We start from the raw sequence: 9653 nt of genomic DNA, 5'->3' as shown, positions 1-9653 counted from the left end.
GATAAGTATGCAAAGTTTGCGGATTCTGCATACTTTGCTAACTTACTATTTTGTTTGGCATGCAGATGTTTGCCGAAGCTTGCCATTTTGGCTGCTTAGGTGAGAGTGACACTGTTTGGGGAAAATTCATTGTATTGAGATAGTTTACACTAGGTCCGCCTCATCAAAATCCTCACCTCCTGTGTGGAGTTTCCCCTTGTGAGGAAAAGAGTACGGCCTGTTTACAATGTATGAAATAACTGAAAATAATTGCGAAGGTCCGCGATCGCTTATAGCTTCGCGATGCGTCCTTTTTACAAACTTAGATGTAGTATTTTTTGAGGCTGTCGGCATTCCAAGGATGCTGCAGCTCATTGCCTTCGGCGTCGGACAAGTGATATGACCCTGGCCTGTTGCTTTTGATTACAAGGAATGGTCCTTCCCACTTGGGTTGTAGTTTGCCGGAGGTTTCGGCATTTGGCTTCCTTTTTAGGACCCAGTCTCCGACTGCGATGTCCTTTTTCACTATTTTCTTGTCTCTCCACTTCGTTGTTTCTTGTTGGTACTTTTCTAGATTTTCCGAAGCTTGCAGGATGTCTAGCTCTATGAGGTCTTTCTCCTCAGAGGGTGTGCCCTCGACTTGATGGGTCACCCTTAGGCTTCGATTCTTAAGCTCTTCTGGTGTCATTGCTTCGGCACCATATAGTAGCTTGAATGGGGTGAACTTGATGGTTCTTGATTCTGAGGTGTTGTGGAACCAGATGACCTTCGGGAGTTCATCTACCCACTTGCCCTTTTTCTGATCGAACAAGCACTTCTTAATGCTGCCGAAGACGATGCCGTTGGCCCTTTCGACAGCCCCATTGGATTGTGGGTGGTACACCGAAGCAAAGATTATCTTCGTGCCAAGACTGTAACAGAATTCTCTGAAGAGCTGTGAGTCGAACTGTTTTCCATTATCGACGGTGATCTCCCTTGGGACCCCGAACCTGCAGACGATGTTCTGCCAAAAGAATTTTCTGATTGTTTCCGATGTGATGTTGATGAGTGGCTTGGCTTCGATCCATTTTGTAAAGTACTCAACAGCAACTGCTGCGTACTTGTAATTGCCCTGAGCTGTGGGTAGGGGGCCCACTAGATCAATTCCCCATCTTTGAAGAGGCCAGGTGGGGGGGGGTATCAGCTGAATTGGCTCCGAAGGATTTGTGGACTTCGGGCCCATCATTTGGCATGCTTGGCATGTTTTCACTATGTGCTGAGCATCCTTCAGGGCTGTTGGCCAGAAGAATCCTTGCCTGAAGGCTTTGGAAACAAGTTGTCTGAAGCCAATGTGAGATCCGCAAGACCCGGAGTGAATTTCCTTGAGGAGCTCGATTCCTTCGGTCGTTGAGATGCATTTTAACCATGGGCTGGTTACACCTGACTTGAACAATTCTCCCTCAGAGATAACGTAGCCCCTCGCTCTTTGGAACATTTTCTTTTCCTCTTTCTCATTTGGCAGCTCAATGTTTCCCCGAAGGTACTCCATTATAGGTGTTCTCCAATCTTCGGCTGAGATGACTGGGATTTGTTTTTCTTTATTCGGCTTGACCAAAGGTTCTGTGATTTCTTCAAAAAATACATATGATGGTAACTGCTCTTTTCTTGATGCTGCCTTTGCCAGTTTGTCTGCTTCGTCGTTCATGTGCCTCAGGATATGAACGATGTCGAAGCCTTTGAAATATTTCTCCATGGATCTAACTGCATCAAGGTACTCGATAAGCTCTGGCTTTGTTGCCTCCGAGTCCTTTTCGATGTGGTCTCTGATGACCTTCGAGTCTGTTTTGACTATGAAGTTCTGATGGCCAAGGGCTTTCATTTTGCGAAGGCCCAGTAGCAAGGCTTCGTACTCGGTTGTGTTGTTGGTGGATGATTCTAGGTTGCCGAAGGTTAGTCGTGCAGTGTATCTTGTTTTTGATCCCGAAGGAGATTCTATGATTGCAGCAATGCCCGCTCCGTCGTTGCACCAGGCCCCATCGCAGTGCACAATCCAGGTTTCAGTCGGAGGTTCCTCCTTGAAGGTTGGGGATGTCCAATCGGCAATGAAATCTGCCAATACTTGTGACTTGATGGCTGTCCTTGTTTCGAAGTCTATGTAAAACTCAGAGAGTTCCGAAGCCCATTTGGCAATTCTAACTGAGGCCTCTCTGTTACTGAACAAATCATGCAAAGGTTGATCTGTGACCACTATTATCTTGTGAGCTTCGAAATAGTGTCGATGCTCCCGGGCAGACATGACTACTGCGTATGCAATTTTTTCTAGCTCTGAGTACATGAGCTTCGAGCCTGCGAGAGCTTCTGATACGAAATAAACAGGTAGTTGCTTCTTTTTTCCTTCGTTTTCTCTCTCGAGCACGAGCGCTGCACTGACGGCAGAGTAGGATGCTGCGATGTACATGAGCAACACGTCCTTCGGGTCAGGTGAGGTCATCTTGACCATGTTCTGTAGGTGGTTTTTGAGCGCCTGGAGGGCTTCACTTTGCTCGGGGCCCCACTCAAATTTGTTTGCGTTGCGAAGGACCTTGAAAAATGGTAAGCTTCGGTCTGCAGAGAGGGGGATGAATCTGTTTAAGGCTGCAATTCTTCTTGTGAGTTTCTGTACGTCCCTGATGGACTTTGGCTCCTCCATATTCCAAAGAGATTTTACTTTGTCGGGGTTTGCTTCGATGCCTTTGGTGGACACTAGGCATCCTAGCACCTTTCCTTTGTGAACTCCGAAGATGCACTTATTGGGATTCAAGGACAATCCTGCTTTTCTTAGGCTTGCGAATGTTTTGGCCAGATCTGCAACATGGTTGCTTCTTATTGAACTGGTTACAACAATGTCATCAACATAAGCCAGGACATTTCTTCTAAGTTGGTGTTCTAAGACCACGGAGGACATTCTTGAAAAAGACTGTCCTGCATTCTTTAACCCTTCGGGCATCCTCACAAAGCAGTAGGTGCCGAATGGTGTTATGAAGCTTGTTTTCTCTTCATCTTCCTTTCTCATCCATATCTGATGGTATCCGGAGAAACAATCCAGTAGAGACATGAGTTGACTGTTTGCTGCGTCATCAACGACTCTGTCGATTCTTGGCAGCGGGAAGTCATCCTTCGGGCAGGCTTTATTGAGGTCAGTGAAATCGATGCACATGCGCCATTTGCCATTCTTCTTTTTGACCGGCACAGTATTTGCCAGCCATGTTGGGTACTTGACTTTTCTAATGACATTTGCATCTAGCAGTCTCTGGACTTCGGCCTTGACTGCTGTGACTTTTTCATCTGCCATTTTGCGAAGCTTCTGCTTCTTCGGCTTGATGTTTGGGTTGGTGTCCAGGCGATGCTCGATGATGTTTCTGCTGACTCCTCGAAGGTCGTTGGCGGATCATGCAAAAACATCTTGGTTCTTGTGGAGGAACTCGAGAAGTTCTTTCTCCTCTTCAGGCTCTAGGGTTGCATTGATAGTCACCATTTTGTCGGGGAGGTGTACATCGAGGGGGACCTTATTGACTTCACAGTCTTCTTTGAAGGTTGCTTTCTCGCTGTCCCTTTGGTGCTTTTCGACGGTAACTGGCTTGGATTCAGTCCGAAGATTGTGCACATTTTTCTGTCCTGGGGTGTATCCCCGTTCAATGTCCCGCGCAAGTTGCTGGTTCCCGCGAACGGTGATGACCCCTGCGGGAGCTGGCATTTTCATGCACAAGTATAGTTGATGGACGATAGCTTCGAACTTGTTAATTGTTCCTCTTCCTAAGATTGCGCGGTATGGGTACGGCATTTCTACCACATCGAAGGTGATGTGCTCTGTTCTTGCGTTGGCCGTATCTCCGAAGGACACGGGGAGTGACAGTTTGCCGATTGCATTCACTCTCTTTCGTCCGAATCCCATTAAAGGGATTTCCGAAGGCTGAAGCAGGCTTCGGTCGATACCCATCTTATCGAAGGTATCGGAGAAGATGATTTCTGCAGAACTGCCGGTGTCAACTAGTATCTTGCCAATCCTCCAGCCCTGAATGTTTGCCTCGATGACAAGAGCGTCTGTGTGTGGGTAGCTGATGAGGTTGACATCTTCTTCAGAGAAGGTGATCGGAGAGTGTGACCACTGGGTTCTCTTGGTTGGACCTTCGGAGACGATGCAATGGACTTGCCTGAAGTAGTCCCTGCGTTGCCTCTTGTTTTCGAAGTCCAGGGTAGAACCTCCGGAGATGGGCATGATCATGCCGAAGGATGGTAGTGCCGCGGATTGGCTATTTGTGGTTTGGTTTTCTTGTTTTGGTGGGTGAGCTGGGGGTGGTGGTAGCTGCTCCTGAGTGGGTTGAGCTTGGGTTGTGGGTTGATTGGTTTGCGTTGGAGGGTTTGGCTGCGGCTGCCAACTGTGATTGTAGTTGTAATTAAACATGGGTGGGCGGTATGCTTGTGTAAATGGTGGGGGTGGTACGAATGAAGGTTGCGTGTACTGTATTTGTTGAGGGGGTTGGGTCTGTGGCCATGTAGTGTGCCCAACTAGCTTGGCCTTTTTCTCGGCCTCCATTCTGTCAAGGGTCTTCTTCTTCTCTGGGCACTGGTTTGTTCTGTGGTCGGAGTCAGATCCATGGAAGTGACAGAAGAATTTTTTGGGATCACGCGAAGGTCCACGACCTCGGCCCCTTCCTCTGCCGCGACCTCTGCCTCGTGCCCCAGACGAAGGTTGCTTGTCATTTGAGCGTTGGGGCTCCGGCTCTGGTGTTGTCATGAAGGGATCGAAGGTTATCTGATCCTCATCTTCGTGCGAAGTTTCCAGAGGTAAGATGAGTTGGTGAGCTGGCTACTTTTCTTGCTGCCATGTTTGCTGGTTATATTTTTCAGCCTGACGCATGATTCTTCTTTGCTCGACCCTTCTGCGGTGGTCAGCGCTTGACTTCGCGTACTTTTCTGCTTCTGAATAAAGCTCCTCTAAAGTCCTCGAAGGCTCTCTTATGAGGTGGGAAGCAAGCTAACCAGGCAGGAGTCCCTCGATGCATTTTTCTATCGCATCTTTCTCTGAGAAGTTTGGAATTTGAGCCTTCTTTTGGACGAACCTCCGGAAGTAGTCATAGAGAGGCTCGCGATCATGTTGGGGGCACTTGAAATCTTTGACAGTGTTGGTAGTGAGCCTTCTGAAGCCCTGGAAGTCCTGGAGGAGCCTTCCTTTTAGCTGGTACTAGTTGTTGATTGATTGAGGAGGCAGGTACGAATACCAGTTAGCCACAGAACCTTCGCAGGCCATGACGAAGGACTTGGCCATGGTGGAGTCATCACCTCCGGCCGAAGCGATGGTTGCTTCGTAGGCCATGAGGAACTGAGTTGGATCTGTTGTAGCGTTGTACTTGGGGAGTTGAGTTGGCTTGTAGCCAAGCGGCCATAAAGTTCGCTGCAGAGCGACTGAGAGTGGCGAGGTCGGGTCAAATGGGAGGTTGACCGGCGGTGGCCTTTGGTTCTCATTATGAGCGAAGGCTGTCTGGAGGATGACGCGGTTTTCTTGCTGGGAGGAACCTTCGGGCATTTCTTGGTATGCCCTCTGCATGCTCTCAACTTCTGCCTCCATCTCTGCTAGCCTGCGCTGGCCTCGGCTAGCTTGTTTCCTTGGTCCATTGCCCTCTTTTTGGTGGCAAGCTGGGCTTCGATGTTCTTTTTCTTCATTTCAAGTGCTTTTAGCTTGAGTGCTGCTTCTGTGAGTTGATGAGCTTCGGTGTTTTCTGTGTTGTCGATCAGGCCTCCATGATTAGCAGCTTCGTTGGTGATGTCTTCCATTTGTGGGTTGGCTCCTTCGTGCTGCAGTTGAGGGCCGTCGAGAATGCGGCCAGGCTCAGTGGAGGTGCTTGTGGTGCCGGCGGTGGCTTTCTTCTTCGCTGGGGCCATCGAGGGTTGTCTTTCGTGCTGGAACGGTGGGCGCCGCTATTGGGATCTCTGCTTTGTAAATGCCCAGACAGGGAGCATGAACAGTAAGAAAGGTGGCAATGAAAATAAGAGTCGAACTTTCCAATAATGATCAGAAAATTCAACCCTTTACACTATGGAGAGAGGGGGCTATTTATACCCCTAGCCCTCGGCCAGGTTTTCCTAAATTGCCCCCTCCCAACTCATTTACAGCTCACTCTCAGCCGGTTCCGGGGTAATATTACAAGGTGAGAGGTTTACAAATCCGACCTTCTCACATATTCGGGAGGTGTACAAATCCGACCTTCTCACATATTCACGTTTTACTCACATGTCTTCAGCCGACGAAGGTTACAATAACCTTTGGGTACCTCCGGGAGTTTGGGCCATGAAGGTTCCATCAACGATCGACCAGCCGTCATCCTCATTCCCGGTCGTGGGCTCTTTTCCCGAAGGTCTTGATCTTCGAGTTTATGCTTCCGGGTGGCCGTTTGTCACCTTCGGCGCGGCGGAAGCGGTACCCTTCGGACCGAAGGCCTTGGTGTTTGCGCTTGCGCTTCTGGGCAGCTATCCGTTACCTTCGGCCTGAAGGTCATGGTTTTTGAGCTTGCGCTTCTTAGTGTTCATCCGATACCTTCGGGTATGCTTGGCTCCATTTTGTTGTGGCCCTGCAAACAGGTTAGGGAGCATTTCTGAGGGTGAGGGCTTGACCCGAAGGTCCAATCCCCAACAGCTGCCATGGCCGACCGCAACTGGAGCTGAACCGAGGGCTGATCCAACGGAGGACACGAACTGGAGCTGCGTGGCGTGGGCTTCGGCGACGAGGTCGGGCAAGTCGTCGGCGGCGCTCGACGGCGGAACTTCTCGCCTGACCATTTGGCCGGCGGCGGCGCGATGCAGCAGCAGGCGCAGTGATGCAGGTGGCGGCGCTAGGGTTGAGAGGGGAACGGGACGAGAAACAGACAACCTCGGGGAGGGGCGACGGTCAGGGCATTTTTTTGACCAGCGTAACGTTTTTGGGAAAATTGGTCTGGTACCATCGAAAGATGCCCACATTCGAAAAATACCACTAAAGTTTTGTTGGTCCGTAAAATAGCATTGAAAAATTGATCCGTCAACTAGAAATAGCATTCCGTGACGTCCCCGTGAAAATGGATCAACGCCGTTCATCTACTCCCTCTCGTTTTCCTCTCTCTCAAGTTGAACAGCGCCACTCCTCTTCCCTCCGCTACGCCGCTGCTTCTTGCTTCCGCCCCTTCAGCCCCGGCCATCACATGCCTCCCACCGCAGGAGCCAGTTTTCGTGCTGCGTCGCAGGCCGGCGGCTCGGCACCCCTGCAAGCCTGCAACCCAATCCAGGGCTCTCGCCCCCTCGCTGTGCTAATCCACAGCTAAAGCAGACTTTGGGGCTCGATCTCTGCCTCTCTGGTGCCCCTTTGCGTGCTGTTTGCTTGCTCTGTTCAGAGATGCCGGATCTAAGCAGGTGTAGGGCAGCGGCGGATCGCAGGGGATGGTGGACGGCCGAGTCGAGCTGGCACCGGCAGTAGCGTAGGAAGTGGCGGCAGCGCGGCTCAGATGCTCAGGGCCGGCGCGGCTGGAGGGGCAAGGGTGGCCGGTGGCGTAGCGCCAAGGGCGAACCCGACGCGGGTGCGGCGCTGGCTAGCTGGCATGCAGAGCGCGGCGGCGGCACTCAGGCGGCAGCGCTACACAAGGACGGCGGCGTGGCCTCAGCGGCGCCCCTACGCCGAGCCCAAGCCGGCGAGCGCGGCCACCATCAGTTGGCCAGGGAGAACGAGCAGAAGGGGATGAGGCGGGGACCGGAGCACTTGGTGGCGACGGAGCTCCAGGACGCGGTGCAGCCAGGCGCACGGCTGCGCAGAGGCGGGGCGCGGCCTGGTACGGGCAGTGCAGCGTGAACTCCTGTGCGGACGGCAGGCACCGACGAGTGCGGCGGTGCGGCCCCAGCATGCCGTCGGCACCGGAGCTCGGACTCCTATGCACGCGGTGGCCGGGAGGAGCTCAGCCTCGGTGTCCTTGGCCCGGAGCTTCAACTCCTGTGCGTGCGGTGGTGCATAGGCCGTGAGCTAGACGGACGGCTTCCGCTAGACGGACAACATCCATGACGGGATGCTATTTTCAGGTAACGCCTCACACTTTCGATGGTATTTTACGGAGCTAGTGTTCATTAGTGGTATTTTCCAAAAGTCGTCTTCTTTCGGTGCTATGAGACCAATTTTCCCAACGTTTTTTTTCTTCTATAATAAATGGCATGGTGTGTAATTTTCATGAATTGCACCATCTCCAAGAATTGGTGGAGCACCTCTTAAAGAGCTCGAAAAAAATGGAGTAGAGCAAATATTTGGTGGAGTGGAGTGGAGTGGAGGTAGTTGGGGTGTTTGGGTATTTTTTCTTGAAGTAGAGCCAAATTTAATAGAGTGGAGCTCTCCCAAACGCTGCTGGTACTTGAGCTTGTACAATGGTGGAGGCAGCCATGATTTCTGGCGCCTACACAGTACACTAGATAGGTCGTGCTGGGTTCCGGTTTTTTTTTTTTTGAACACCTCGTGCTGGGTTCCGGTTGGTGGCCACATGGGTTGCGTGCTCTAAACTAGGGTCTTTTTTTTCTGCGAGGGTAAACTGGGGTCATGTATACGAAATTTTAAAGTAGAGTCTACTAGCATAAATAAGATATGACTTCAACCTTGAAATAGGAGATATCAAAAGATGACGAGAATATAATTAATAAACAACTGAACTCGCTAGATTAGGGAATAAATTTTTTTAAATTAAAATTACCTGCAGTTAGCGTATTGACAGCGCTCACTCCTCGATTGAATACTTGAGCCTCGCTCATGTCCCTCTTGCTAGATGAGCTGACTAGTGTCCTCGGCTCAAGCATCCAGCCGCCTAGGTCTAGCCGGAAGAACGGGGAACGTACCAAAAGAAACGGTGGAAACACAATGGGAGATGAATAAAACCGACCGATACTCAAAATTCCATGCGATGGTGTCTGGTATGACAGTTTTGATCGGAAGTTTGATTTTGACTCATCGGTGCGAGCACAGCCTGTTGCGCGTTGCGGGTCGATTGAGGATTGCAACGAAGAGCTTGCCAGTTCGGCCTGTGCCAGAAGGCTAAGGATGGATCCGGATGCCTGAACATCCGAATTATCCGTATTCGTATCCGCTTAAAACGTAAATATGGATATTCGTATCCGTATTCGAATTTAATATGGATGTCATATGAATGCATCCGAATTCGATTTTAAGAACTTTTCTCTATCCGATTCCATATTCGTATTCGAAGAATATCCGATCACATCCGTATCCGTCCGTATCCGCAAAGAAAAAGTGAGTAGTGAGAGAATCTTAAACTTATCTTTATACCTATTACTTAATGATGTACACTATTTAAATTATTTAGAAAGCTAGATAACTAATAATATATTTATTAAAATTAGTAATGATATAAAAATTAACTTTAACTATTTAATATATTTATTTCATGATTAAAATTATTTAATACGAGTCAAATTAATTATTTATTTAATGATAAAAATCTTTTTTATATATCTTAATTATTAAGTATTTAAATATTTATTTATTTTACATTTATAATTAGTATTATATAATTAATATAAAAGCTATGCATAGATAATTATATTTTTTTATTAGCTATCTCCTAATCCTTTACTCCCTGCTTGTATAATGATTTTGATCTACTATAAAATTGTTGACAAAATAAACTGATACTTATGAT

Source organism: Panicum virgatum, chromosome 9N, assembly GCF_016808335.1.
Source record: "Panicum virgatum strain AP13 chromosome 9N, P.virgatum_v5, whole genome shotgun sequence".
NCBI classification, from domain to species: domain Eukaryota; kingdom Viridiplantae; phylum Streptophyta; class Magnoliopsida; order Poales; family Poaceae; genus Panicum; species Panicum virgatum.
This window is presented reverse-complemented; position numbering follows the sequence as displayed.